This window comes from Phaseolus vulgaris, chromosome 4, assembly GCF_051622355.1.
Source record: "Phaseolus vulgaris cultivar YP4 chromosome 4, ASM5162235v1, whole genome shotgun sequence".
Classification (NCBI taxonomy): Eukaryota; Viridiplantae; Streptophyta; class Magnoliopsida; order Fabales; family Fabaceae; genus Phaseolus; species Phaseolus vulgaris.
Window position 1 is genome coordinate 34542499 of NC_143501.1, and position 15291 is coordinate 34557789.

Below are 15291 nucleotides of genomic sequence, written 5' to 3' on the forward strand. Positions count from 1 at the left end.
GTAAACGTGTTTTTGTGTAAAACATGTGAAAAACAGTTTAAGAAAACTTATGCTTGTTCTTATCACATGGCCAGTGGTTATGAGGTGAGTTACTAAGCAAAAAGCCCACTCTTAGACAACCTCTAAGCACTAGCTAAGACACACTTAAAGCAAAGCAAAATACAAGTGAAATGTACATATAAGACTTCATCAAACACTACATATAGGTCTTCATCAAACACAATCTTGAAGGGGCAGCAACCATCTTCAACAGCTTCTTCCTCTTCTCAGTACATATTCTCTCTCTCACGCCCCTATACGCTCCACCATTGTTCTCTCCGGCGAACGCAACACCACCGTCATCACCATCGATTTTTCTCTTTTTTTCATTATCCTTTCTCTGTTTCCATTGTCGATTTCTTTAGTTGGCATTGATTTTCTGAGTTGCTTATTTGAATCAGTAGTTGAAGCATAATCCCTAACGCTTGACTGAAATAAAAATGTTGAGGATTTTGTTAAATCTGGGGTCTAGTAACTTCGGAATAGATTGGAGGTTCTGGTGGCTTGAAAGAGGGGAGTGCAGGGTCAAAGGTGAGTTAAGTTTATGTTAGCATGGAGCTGGTTTATGGTACTTGGAATAAGAGAGGCCTGGAGATGTTAGAATCTGAGTCCAAATAGTACATGTGTAAGAAAGGGTCTGCTTGCTGCTCATGACGCTATGGTGGCTTGAGTCCAAAAGCTGTTAGATTTCTAGTAACTTTATACTGCAGGTTCAAGTCCTTTAGAGCAGCATTTATATAGGAAGTAATTCTAACCAATTGATCATAGGCTACAGTAAAGGATGGTTTATTGTGGAGGCCCGGGAGCTTTGAAAAGCTTATAGCCAGTACGGTTATTAGCTTTATAATCTGTTTGGTTTTAGCTGTTGATTAGGCAGTCCTGTAGGCTCCTTTTGATGGTCTTTGTTTGATCTATGGTTAGCTATGTGTACAAGGGTTGCTATAGGTTCATAGTTAAATCTGCTCCAGCTCAAAAAAAAAAAAAAAAAAGGATCCCAACCATTTGTTTTCATTTCTCCGTTTCTGATCCAGTTTGTCCAGTCATTATGTTTTCACATTTGTTTTCAATTCTGCACTATTTTCTTATTCTGCACTATGTTTTTAAATAAACATCATAAGTATATGATGGTGGTCCTGAAATTTAGAAAAATCGAGACCTTTGCTCATACAAGAAGCTTGTCTAATTCCTATTAAAAGCCAAACCACCCCATATGTGTTCCTAGTTCATTTGTCATCTCATTTGGATTAGGACACTGATGGATAATTAGGCTCTATCATAAATCAAATTTAAAATTAATAGGGTAAGGTCCATCTTAATGGTTTCTACTAAAAGTTTTTTCTTACGATTTCATCTACCTTTTAGTAAGTGAACTTAAGTTGAAACCTATGATTGAAGACCAGGCCCGTAACGTTGTACCACATAGCATTGCACCAGACAAGAGTGAACTAACTATCCATCAATAAGTTTTGGATAGCCTTTATTAATGGCTTGGCAACCTCTAGTAGGTTGCTTGGGCATATCTATGCTTGCGGTCCATGGATAGTTAGTTCACCTTAAGTGTAGCATATATAATTATACAAATATATAAAATTATATAAAATTATAAATTATACAAACTGACATAAATTCATTCTTATACAAATAAGACAAGTAATAGTTTAAGATTTGTCTACATATTCAAATAACTACGAGTATAAGTAATTTACCTCTGGGAATTCCAGGAACTGTGAGGGTTCATAGCATGATTGTTGTGAGCAAACACTGGAGATATTTGGTTAGTCATGAAATGGCTATTTGGTGCCTCATTCCCTACTGCTAGAGTCTCCACCTGCTTATGAGTTATCATAGACAACAATAATGATATCAACTTGGTATATAAAAGATAGTTCATGTAGACCATCTACATTACAGTATTGAAACAAGTTTTTAAAGAAGCTTAAACTCACAGAGTTTTGCTGAAAACAGCCTGGATACTGGGATGACTGCTGCTGATTGTTTGTGTTTTGCTGGTTGTGCTGACCAAGATCATGTATCCTACAACACAACAATGTAGAAAAATGATACAGCATAAGTTGTTAAGAAGGAGAATATATAATGACTGCACAATCAGTAATATAGATGGATAGGAAGACATACAGAGGAAAATTATTGTTCTGAGTTAGAGGAAATTGATTGTATTAATTCACTGGAGTCATAGTTGGGCCTTGAACGGATGAACCTGCTCCTTCAGAGTTCAATCCCACCTAATCAAATCAAATGTTAACAATTGAACTGACATTACTCATTGCTTGCAACTATTAGTGTTTTTGTGGATAAACATATATTAACATTCTCTACTCAATTTGTCAAGTTTCATTCATGCTTAACATGATACTCTTTAATATAAAAAGTAAAAGAGAAAACAGATGAAAGAATTATAAAAACAAAACTGATTTTTCTTCTTCTTGGAAAACTCCATTTTTATCCCTAAAAAATCAATTTTGTTTTTTAGATTAAAAAAGTATGGTGTTAATAAATGACTAAATTGTTCCACTTCTGATAAACCAGTATGGTCATTTTCATTTTGTAGAAGTTAATGAGTGACCCTAAATCTCTAAAAGGATCAAAACAATGATTTATTTAATTCTTTCCCTTCATTCTATCTGCTACTCTTTTTCTTTGTTCATCCAAAAAGAACATCAGCATGTGACCTTACCTCATCTTCAACTGTTTCAACAATAATCTCTATGACTGTTTTAAGATCCCAAGATTTTTGCATCAATGATAGCCTTCATGTAAGATCTGATTTTATGTCTTGGCTTTCAGGTGCATCACACTTTTGCTACTGCCGGATTTGACGGTGCTTTTAATTTCTGGGAGAAGGACAGTAAACAGAGGATCAAGGTTCCAGCTTTGTTTAATACTCTATTCTTACTTGTCCTCTCATTCTGAAACTGTAATTGGATGAGTGAAAATTCATCTTTACTAATTTGATCAGAAACCTTATCACCGTTTTTAGATTGCTTACTGTTCCACTCCTTATATGCATTAAATAGAATGGTAGTGAGATAACTGTTATTTGGTTTGCATATCAAATAACTGTTATGTTGCTGGCTTAAGCGGTTACTTGGCTGTTAAATATTTGAGCTTCTTTAGAGACATTAAAATGCATTTCTTATGAGTTTTTTTTACTAGATTTGGATATTTGCACCACTTCTACTGGCCTAATTTCTTACTGTTCTCTCTCTAAATATGTAAGACTATGCTAGTGATCCAACATTAGGACTAGATAGGGTCTTGATGCTATATTAAAAATGGGCATCAGTCTTTCAATTTTCCGAGTCTTACAATTTGGCCAGATTAATGTGAGACTTTATAACAGACTTCCTCCTTGTGCCCAAGGATGCACTTGAGTGAGAAATTTCCACGAGTAAACATCTATGGGTGACCCAAGATAAGGACTACACATTAAAATATCATATTATAAATAGACTGAGCTAAACTTAATCTCAAAAGTTAGCTTGGGGGGATGATTACCCATGTCTCAGATTATTTTGTATCATATCCTAGCTCATGTGAGATATCTTAATATATACCAACTTATAGGAGAGAATTTTAATAAAAGTTATTTCAAGTAATTAGGAAAAATATTACTTTTGTAGAATAAAGCTAAATCAAAGGCAATGAATTTTGGACCTGCCCAAATAGTGGAATCTGTCCCTATGAAACACCAACTCCAGCATGGGACACCAGGACACGGCTAGTGTCCTAAATAGGACATACTAGTCTGTTTAAGGATAGATTAAGCTGCTCAAAGCGTATTCTTTTATACTATCTACCTTACCAGTTAGCATTTCTCGGATCTTCAAGGGAAGTTTGTTTAGGAACTTAGCTTTTCGATTCAAACATACATCCTATACATTTGATTGGGCTTGTTGTGACTAAGTTAGTCTATTGTTATTTCATCTTTACAAACTATATTATGGTTATCATATTCTCCTATAGAATGCATTTATTTCTAAAAGAGTGCAGTTAAAACAAAATTAGTTTGTAATATAGAAAATCTCTAGATTATACATTCTGAAATTAAAAAAAAAGAGTCAAGATAATATGAGGATAATTTTGGTAGTTTTTGGCAGTATGGGGTGTAGAAAGAAAATATAAAGGTGCAAGAAGAATTTGCCCACATTTTGGACCACTTATTTAAATGGATTGCTTAACAATCTCAGGAAGTAAGATGACATTCAATTAGCCAGCTTAATCTTGATTTACTGAACAAGTAGATTAAAATAATTCTTAGGAAATGTTTTTGTAAGATTGGACTTCAACTCTCCAAATTTTTTACACTCATAATGTCTTTATATCAGGCACCATTTCAGAAAAACAACATTGAAAATATTTGCTTAATATTTTTATATTTTTTTTAGGAAATCTTTAAGTTTTTTCAAAATATCTCTTACATAAAGGTAAAAATATATTCATTTGTTATTTAGATTTAGGAAATTTGGATTGAGATATTGTTCATATTTAATATTTTATTATATTAAATAAATCAAACTCCTCCATCATATATCTTTTATATTTTCAAACTATATTAAGTGATAAATAAAGAGACAGAGAAAGACCGATAAACCAAATTAAGTGAATAACGAAAGGAAACGAATTAGTACATCAACTAAATTTGCATGAATATAATATAATTGTAACATAAAAGATATTATTTGAAGTCATATATTATTCAGAAAACTACTGTAGATATTATTTGAAGTCATATGTTATTCAGAAAACTACTGTAGATATTATTTGAAGTCATATGTTATTTGAAGTCATATTATTTGAATTCATTATGAAAATAATGAATTCAATAGTTGTGGTCGAACTAACATTATAATTAAGTCATTTTTTATTTTGTTATCTTCTTAATGTATTTGAAAAGTATAGTGATTAATTACTCTATCTTATTCACTCTTGCTGCATTTCACTTTATACACTTATTTCACTTCTATTCTTTTACGCATTCTAATACTCTTGTTGACACACGTTTTTTTTAAAAACTTTCATGCTAGGTTTGCTTTATTTTTATCAAACAATTCCATTTAGATATGGATAAGTCTTGGATTAACATGCCTCGAAATACATGTCAGTACATGGATGGATTGAATAAATTTTTGGACTTTGCATTTGCTAATAAGAGCGTCGAGGGTAAGATAATTTGCCCATGTCCGAAATGCAATCTTAAAAAATGGCAAACTCGAGAAGCAACACATGAGCACTTGATTCTTCATCCTTTTCCAAAAGGTTATACATTCTGGCTTCTACATGGCGAGACAAGTTTTGTACAAAATACGACTGAAACACCTCCAGTTTTCCAATCAAATGAGCATAAAGTTTCTGGTAATGATCCCATACGTGTCATGGTTAATGACGCATTCGGAAATTTTTTCTATGATGATAACGTGGAGGATGATGAGGATATGCGTCCTAGATCAAGCGAAATGATGCCTGATGAAATTGCTGAGTATCTGAAGTTTATGCATGATGGGCAACAAAGTTTGTATGAAGGATGTGGCAAGTATTCTAAACTTTCTTTCTTGCTCAAATTGTACCACATCAAATGTCTATGTAGAATGACTGACAAGGCAATGTCTATGATATTGGAGTTGTTAGCAGATGCCTTTGATTATGCTAAAATTCCATGTTCCTTCTATGAAGCTAAGAAAATCATTAATAAGCTTGGCCTTCATTACACCAAAATTTATGCTTGCCCAAATGATTGCATGTTGTACTATGGAGAAGACAAAGACAAAGAAGTTTGTAAGAAATGTAATGAATCTAGATGGAAAAGAAGAAAGAAGAACAAGACTATTGATGGTACTATGAAAAAGCAAAAGAAAGTTCCTGCTAAAGTTTTAAGATATTTTCCATTGAAGCCACGCTTACAACGAATGTTTATGTCTTCTAAAATAGCCGAGCATATGCAATGGCATGCATCAGGAAGTACAAATGAAGGCATACTAAGGCATCCGAGGGATTCTGAAGCATGGAAGAACTTTGATCTAATGAATCCTCAATTTGCTTCAGATGCTCGAAATGTTAGACTTGGTTTGGCTGCTGATGGATTCAATCCATTCGGTGATTTGAGTACAAGTCATAGTACTTGGCCTATTGTACTCATACCCTACAATCTTCCTCCTTGGATGTGTATGAAGCAAAGTTCATTCATTCTTTCCATGATCATTCCCGGTAAAAGAGCACCAGGAAATGATATTGATGTATATTTAAGGCCATTAATTGAAGAATTAAAAGAGCTATGGAACAATGGACTTAAAACTTTTGATTCATATAGCAATGAAGTGTTTAATATGCATGCAGCTATATTGTGGACCATTAGTGATTTTCCTGGTCTTGGAACCTTATCTGGGTGGAATACACATACTGGGTTGGCTTGCCCTAGGTGTAATTTTGACACTTCTCCTAAGAAGATTCAGGGTAAATTTTGTTTCATGAATCATCGACGTTGGTTAAATGCAAGACACAAATTTAGATTAGCCCGCATTCATTTTGATGGAAGTGTGGAAAATAGAAATCCTCCTTTGACAATATCAGGAACAGATGTCTTAAGACAAGTTGAGAATGTCAATATCATATTTGGGAAAGAACCAGAAGTTGAGGAACTGGGGAAAAGACAACGTAGAGATCACCAAGCTATTGATGGCCCTCTACAATGGCGAAAAAAAAAGTATATTTTTTGAACTTCCTTATTGGGTAAACAATTTATTGCACCATAATAATTTATTGCACCATAATCTAGATGTTATGCACATTGAAAAAAATGTATGTGATAATGTGGTGTATACATTATTGAACCAAGGAAAAAAATCAAAAGATAACCTAAAGGCACGAAAGGACTTAAAAGATTGGGGTGTTAGACCTGATCTTTGGCCTGATGAAAATAATAAATATCTTCCTGCTATATATACATTGACAAAAGAAAATAAGCATACATTTCTGACAACACTAAAGAACATCACTGTTCCAGATGGCTACTCAAGTAACATTAGTAGATGTGTTGATGTCAAACAACGTAAGCTTGAAGGATTGAAAAGTCATGATTCACATGTTTTGATGGAGCAACTTCTACCTTTAGCAATGAGAAAGACACTCCCTAAGGAAGTGTGCTATGTTTTGATTAATTTGTGTTCATTTTTTAGAAACTTATGCAGTAAAGTTTTAAAAGTGGATGAACTTAACCAACTGCAAAATAGAGTTGTTCTCACATTATGTCACATGGAGATATTATTTCCTCCTGCATTTTTTACAGTCATGGTTCATTTGATTGTGCATTTGGTGGAAGATGCCAAGCTTGGAGGACCTGTCCAGTATAGATGGATGTATCCCATTGAGAGATATTTAGGAAAGTTGAAATCTTACGTGTGTAACAAGGCTCAATAGCAGAAGGCTACATGGCTGAAGAGTCTTTAACCTTTTGTTCAAGATATTTAAATGAAATTGAGACTGTATTTAATCGAATAAGGCGTGTTAATGATGAACCAGACACTATGTCATCTAGTGCAAGCACTTTGTTTCCACCTGTTGGAAAACCAATTGGGTCTTTTACTTACTTCTCTTTATCAGAAAAGGAAAAGTTACAAGCACATCGTCATATATTGACTAATTGTGCCCAAGTTGACTCTTTCCTTCAGTAAGTACTTTGACTTTATAACTTATTATGATTCATCTGCAATTGAACACTAACCATGTAATTATTATTTATTTAATTTAGAGAATTTAGAGACATTATACGAAGACAATTAAGAAGTCGTACACGGTCATCCTCTGTGATAGATAAGAGGGTTCATAGAGAATTTGCAGAATGGTTTTCTCGTTGTGTATGTATAATTTATATTGTTGACTTTTGATTATATTGAATATATAGAATTGTTTTGATCATATTTTCCTCTTTTTTAGATAAGAAATGAGTTGAATGGACCTCACTTAGATGATTTAAAGTTCTTAGCTATGAGGCCAATTGATTGTGCAAAACGTTACAATGCTTACAATGTAAATGGCTTCAAGTTCTGTACATTGGAGAGAGATGAAGGACTTAAAACACAAAACAGTGGGATATTTGGTACTTTTGGGACAAGGAGTTATGCAAGTAGCATCGACAATCAAATGCAATTTGGGGGTGTGCCTTATTATGGAAAATTGGTAGACATAATTGAGATAAACTATAATGGTCGATTTTCTGTTACTTTGTTCAAATGTATGTGGGCTAATACAACTACTTCTAGAGGGATTATAACAGATGATCTTGGATTTACACTAGTAAACTTTACACGTTTGATACACATTGGTGATAATGATAATGATGAACCATACATCCAAGCTAAAGAAGCACAAATGGTTTATTATGTAGTGGATGAATTAGCTAAAGATTGGAGCATTCCTGTGCATCTAAAGCCACGAGACTTATATGACATGGGAGAAGATAATGATGTCACTTTTCATGAATGTGAAGCATTTGTACAAAACAATTTTGAAACTTTATTTGTCAATGGAGAAGGGAGTATATCGTTAACAAGTTCCTATTTTTAATTGAACACTTGTACATTATTTTTGTTTAAATTATCATCCTTATTACTTATACATTATTGTTTATACATGCATTATATTATGATTTATTGAATTTCTATTTTGACTTGTATTAATGTTATTATTTCAAGAATACCTGAAGATGAAGAAAATGTCCATCAAGAAGACTAGAGCAACAGAACATGATGCTCTCAATAACACTTTTGACCAACTTGCAGCCCTTAATAACTCAAGTAAGTTCATACACAACTTCCATTTAGTGAGATGTTTGTACTTATATTTTAATTTGGCATTCTCTTTAAAAATATATTATTTTTCACATGTATTCATTTAATTATTATGCAGCACCTCATGTGAATTCTCATCCTATAGAGAATAATAATAAGAAGCCTCCTCCCCCACATGCACCTCATAGGTTGATTTCTACTACTAAGAACAATTATGCACCTGAATTTCAATTTGATAATACAAATGAATCTGTCCATGAATCTACATCTGAACCTACACCAAGGTTACAATCTGATGAAGAAAGGGAAGAAAATGTGGGTATTGAGATGCAAACTGAACAATCAAAGCATGTATCACGTAAAAGATCATGGCTTGTTGATGTCATTGGTAAGCTTGAATCAATACATTGCAAACTCACATTGTATTTGTTTTTTATGTTCGTCCTCTTAAACTAACAATAATTTTGACAGATAGTGAAGGCAAAAAGGTTAGGAAACAATTAACAGCAAATGATGTCTGGTTTTTATCTGTTGGTGAGAGGATTCTTGTTAACTGGAATAACGAGAACCAACCAGTTGATGACAGTGGAGCATTGTTGAATAGGTTTTTAGGTCATGTTGCAAGAAATGTTAATGCATTTCCTATTAGCTATCAAAGTTGGAGGAAGATTCCCAAAGATTACAAAGAAGATATACTTAAGGAAACCATTCAAGTAATTATTTTTGGATTTTTCTGTGTTTTAATTGATATTATATTGAAATTATCTTAAATTTACTTGTGTAATAATTTTGAAGGCTAAGTTTGAAGTTGAATCTGATGCTCATGTAAGATATATCTTCAAATCACTTAACACAAAGTGGACTGAGTACAGGCAATAACTATGGCAACAAAGAAATGATGGAACACACAATAGAGATGAAATTATTGCAATGTGTCCAGAAGTAATGAATAAAGACCATTGTGTTTCTTTTGTTGACTACCGTTTAAATTCAAGGACAAAGGTAATAAAAACTACTTTATTCTTTAAAGTGTTGATTTATTTATATTTAGTTCTTTTACTACATGTATGCTTAGGAAATTGCCAAAAAGAACAAGGATAATAGAAAGAAGCAAACAGTTCCTCATACTGGTGGATCCAAGAGCATTGCACGGAAGAAAGATGAGATGGTAACTTGATTCTCCTATAATTTTTATTATATCGTATATCATGATTCATATACTTTTATTACATTTTATAGGAGAAAGAGCTAGGTCGCAAAGTTAGTAGGGGAGAAGTATGGGTAGCAACACATAAACATGCTAACGGAGAATTTGTGAATGATGGGGCAAGAGAGATTGGGGTAAGTATCATTTTTGTAAAGATGAAAACTCAACCAAATTGGATGTGAGCTTCATTTATAACTTTTTTCATTATTTGTAGGAAAAGATTCAAGCATATGAGTCAAATACATCTTCCCTCTCACATGATATATCAATTGATGATTCACTAGCTCATGCCTTTGGAAGTGAAGAACATTGTGGTCGTGTTCGAGGGATGAGATTGGGACCTTGCCCTTCTTATGTGTTTGGATATACTAGAAATTCTCGCACTGGGATATCTTCAACTACTTATAGAGAATTGGAGAATTAGGTTTTTGAACATGCATTTTCTTATGTAGCAATTTTTTAATGTGTATGGTTTTCTCACTCTTTTTCATGATAAATTGTGTTTTAATATAGGTTATTGCATTAAAGTCACAATTGGATGAACAAAATAAAAGATATGAAGAACGTGAAAAAAGATATGAAGAACATGAAAAAAGATTTGAGATAATGATGAATTTTTTCTTTCAAAGCTATCAAGGTCAATTGCCTCCTGAGTTGACTATGTTCAATCGTTCATCGGTAATGTTTAAAAAATTTAAATAACTTGTTTTATTTTTCAGATTTACATTTCTAATTGTGATATATGTTTATATTGTACGTGTCTGATCAAGGAAGTGTGCCAAAAAATTAGGAAGGCAAAACCAAAACCATAATAATAATGCACCAAACACACTCATTCAACAAATAAAGAATTCATGTGGGATTAGAACGTGATCAAAACCGATCCTGCAGTCATATACTGGTTTTCTCTTGTTCATTAATGAGTTTAAACTGGTATTAATGAGTTTACATTTTGTGGAAAAAATGAAAATTTTGCTGGATTACTTCTTATTTTGCTTTAACTTGTTTTTTTTAATTGGTGTCTTGATCCGTTGATGTGTTTGATGTTGATTTATAGTCTTTTTTAGTTTTTTTTGTTGGATTTGAAAGCTTGGTGGTAGTGTTATGTTTAGGTGTTTTCGTTGTTTTTATGTTGGCTGATTCTGGCAAGGTTGAATATTTCTTTTGGTAGTGTTGTGTTTAGGTGTTTTCCTTGTTTTTGTGTTGGCTAGTTTTGACAAGGTTGTTGGATCTTTCTTTTGAGTAGTGTATGAAAATGATTAAGAATGGATGAAAAACTAGTTTGTGTTTCCCGTCATCCTCACCATGTGTTTCACTTCGTTAACCATGTGTTTCATATTCACTCCACAAATCACGTGAACTTCATATTCACTCCACAAATCATGTCCAATTTCATATTCACTCCACAAATTTCAAATAATAATGAAAATTTTCATTTTTGTTAAATAGTAATAAGAAGAATATTGAATATGGATTTTCTCATAAACCTTATATTTTACGGAGTTTTTGAAACCCATGGTATTTTACGGAGGTTTTGAAACCCATGGTATTTTACGGAGGTTCTAAAACCTGTGGTATTTTACGGAGGTTTTGAAACCTGTGGTATTTTACGGAGGTTTTGAAACCCATGGTATTTTACGGAGGTTCTTAAACCCATGGTATTTAACAAGAGTTTTGAAAGGCTTTTCCTGAGGTTTAAAAAAACCCTGGGGAACACATTCCCTATAGATGGTTTAGCGGGGGAAACTACAACCTTGGGTAAATGACTTAATGAAGGTTTTAACCCTAGATAATGTAAAAATAAACCCTCGTTAAAACCATTTTTTCTTGTAGTGAAACTAATTTAGAAACCAAATTTTTTTTAGTCTCTAAAATGATTTTTAATTTAGTCAGTATAGTAACTAATTATTTTTAGTCTCTAAAAATTGGCTTCTATTTCATGATTTTCTTGTAGTGATAAAAGTTATTGTAATTAATTAAATATTTTAGTAATTATTATCATTTCAGTTTCGTTGAGAATTCTATGAATATCCGTTGTATTGTATTTATTATTAAGCATCACTTATTATTTTTAATAAATTAACATATATTCATGTTACTTTTTAATGGTTGACTACTGATATAAACAAACACGGAATTAATATTATACACACTTTATTACTATAAAACTAATATAAACATTAAATAATATGTATTTATTAACTATAATATGTAACAATTAATATTTTTATGTTTGCAATACAGATATTTATTATTTATTTAATACATGTATTTATCATAAATATAATAATATTAATCACTATATTAATTAAAAACAAATATATAATTAGATGTATTAAATAATATATTCAATTAATATTGAATACTAAGTTTATCCTCTATGATATCCCATTAATACTTTCATTACTAATAATCCATAAGATAAATAAACATATATATTATATATATAATATTTACATTTTATTTTTAAGTCTTTTTAAAATAAATTCATTACAAGAAAAAAATAGTTTTAACGAAAGTTTATTTTTACATTATTCAGGGTTAAAACTTTTATTAAGTCATTTACTTAGGGTTGCAGTTTCCCCCACTAAACCATCTCTGAGGAACGTGATCCTTGGGGTATTTTTAAACCTCAGGAAAAGCCTTTCAGAACCCCTGTTGAATACCATGGGTTTAAGAACCTCCGTAAAATACCATGGGTTTCAAAACCTCCGTAAAATACCATGGGTTTCAAAACCTTCATTAAATACCATGGGTTTAAAAACCTCTGTAAAATACCATGAGTTTCAAAATTTTCGTAAAATGACTTGCCGTTTGAAATAACCTTGAATCCCATTTTCCGCCATCTCTAACGATCCTCTTGACTTCTCTCTTCCACCGTAGACACACTGCTCTCTAGCACAAGCTCAATGGCCACCGACAGCAGTCCTAACAAGGAATCACAATTCAGCCACACTTATGTCTATTATATCTAAGGAGAAGAAACACTAAATAAGGAACTATCTTCTTCTTGCTCCAATATTGCTTCTTCTATCACCTTACTGTTGGGTCACAAACCACTATTAACTCGACAACAACTAGTGTTTATCACTACTTTATATATCCTAAATAATTGCATTATCTATCACATGTGGGCTTCAAAGCCATGTGTGTTCTTGCCTAAAGATTGCAAGAACATATTGCAAGGAGAAATTAACTTTACCACTTCTCACTTTCACAGTGAATTAATTATCAGATGCATTTTAAAATAAATACCTTCATTTAAAATATTTCAAAATGATGAGAATTAAATATTAACAATTATAACTAAAACTAAAATTGCACATAAATATATGTACATCAAAAGCTAAAACAAAATAGGTCAAGTTTTTTGAAGTATGAGCTCATAACAAAAAAAACTGAGAATTATATAAACCAACCACCATCAATCATAAAAAATATGTAAATACTGTTGAAATCCTTATTATCCATGATTACTTGTTGATATACTTATTATCCAAGGTTATTTTGCTATGTTTTTAAAATAAAATTTTGAAACTTTAGAAAACTTATTTGTAATGTAAAGCTACACTTTCAAAATTTTAGAGAATTTAGTTAATGAATATATTAAAACTATGTAGTTTTTAATTATTTATTTATAAATAGATTTAATTATATTTATTTATTGAAGTTTGAAAATCTGGAATGTTTTATTGATGTTCTACAATAAATCTTTGAAATTTAACAAAGGTTAAAAAAACCTCTGTTATTTTGCTGAGATTTTAGAAAAAACCTTTGGAATTTAACGAAGATATAAAAAACCTCTGTTATTTTGCTAAGGTTTTAGAATAAATCTTTGAAATTTAACAAAGGTTAAAAAAACCTTTGTTATTCTGCTGAGGTTTTAGAATAAACCTTTGAAATTTAACAAAGGTTAAAAAAACCTCCGTTATTTTGCTGAGGTTTTAAAATAAACCTTTGAAATTTAACAAAGGTTTAAAAAACCTCCATTATTTTGCTGAGATTTTTGAATAATCTTTGGAACTTAATGAAGGTTAAAAAAACCTCCATTAATTTAATCAATTCCTAGGAATATCAACCTTCGTTAAATAACACCTCCATTAATTTTTTTTTCTTGTAGTGATTTCCCAACTAGTATTATTATTTATTATATTTATTAAATATTAAATATGATTAATATATTTAGTATTACTTTATATACATATGTATTTATTACATTAAGTATAATTAATTAATATATATTTTAATTAATACGTAAGGTTGGAGTTAAATATGTTAAGAAGAAGTCTAACTTAGTTATAAAACAAAGTAGTCATCGATAAAATAATTAGATTTGTATCTTTCACACAAATTGTAAATATTTATCAATAGTAGCTAATTATACCATATCCTTATAAAAGGAAATTTGTATAAATTTAATAAAATATGAAATTTTTATTTTTATGTTAGTATAAATTTTCTACTAGTTGTGTATAAGATTAATAAAATTATGTATTAAAATTATTCTAAATAATCTTAGGAATGAAAGATCTGTATATACTTTTTTTAAAACATAATTATTTATTGCATTAACACCCTTACAAGAAAATGCACCATTTGTGTCGGTCAAGAGAAGGACGCAAATTGCATCGGTCAAACCTACGAAAAGTCCACACAAACTAAATGTTATGTGGACTAGTTCGACACATGGAAGACGCTAAGAGAAAGCAGGAGAAAAAAAATTGCATCAGCTAGACCGACACATGTGTTGACTTTATGGGAGTCTAAAGTTCAAGAGGGAGGGCGAATTGTACTTAGGATAAATTTTGCAAATTAACTATTTAAGCAATGCTGAAAGTAAAATAACAGACTATGTTTAGAAACAACAGATTCAAATTTCTCAATCAGAAGGCAACTTCAGAAAGAAAAAAAACAACTGATTAAACTTTGAAACAACAGATTTCTGTTGATATCAGTTATATAGTTTTTCCATAATATCAAGGCAATGAGTTTGAAAGCAGTAAAACACACAGGAGTTTATATTGGTTCACTCAAAATTGAGCTACATCCAATCCCATCCCACACTAAAATGAATTTCACTATATCACAAGAATCTTTTACACAAGATTGCTCAAGAACAACTCTTGAACCCTACAAGAACCACAAACATACACTGAAAAACACTATTTCAGCCAAGTGTATGCTCCAAGAAACCCTATCTTAGAAGCACACTATCACAATTTTACAACAAAGAAAGAGTATGAA

General features: G+C 31.5%; 2 pseudogenes; both read left to right on the forward strand.

The window, feature by feature from the left end:
• The first annotated feature begins 5090 nt into the window (after nt 1-5090).
• Nucleotides 5091-8616, forward strand: LOC137838667 (uncharacterized; annotated as a pseudogene).
• Nucleotides 8617-8823: 207 nt separating this feature from the next.
• On the forward strand, nt 8824-10859 carry LOC150028027 (uncharacterized; annotated as a pseudogene).
• The last annotated feature ends 4432 nt before the right edge of the window (nt 10860-15291 follow it).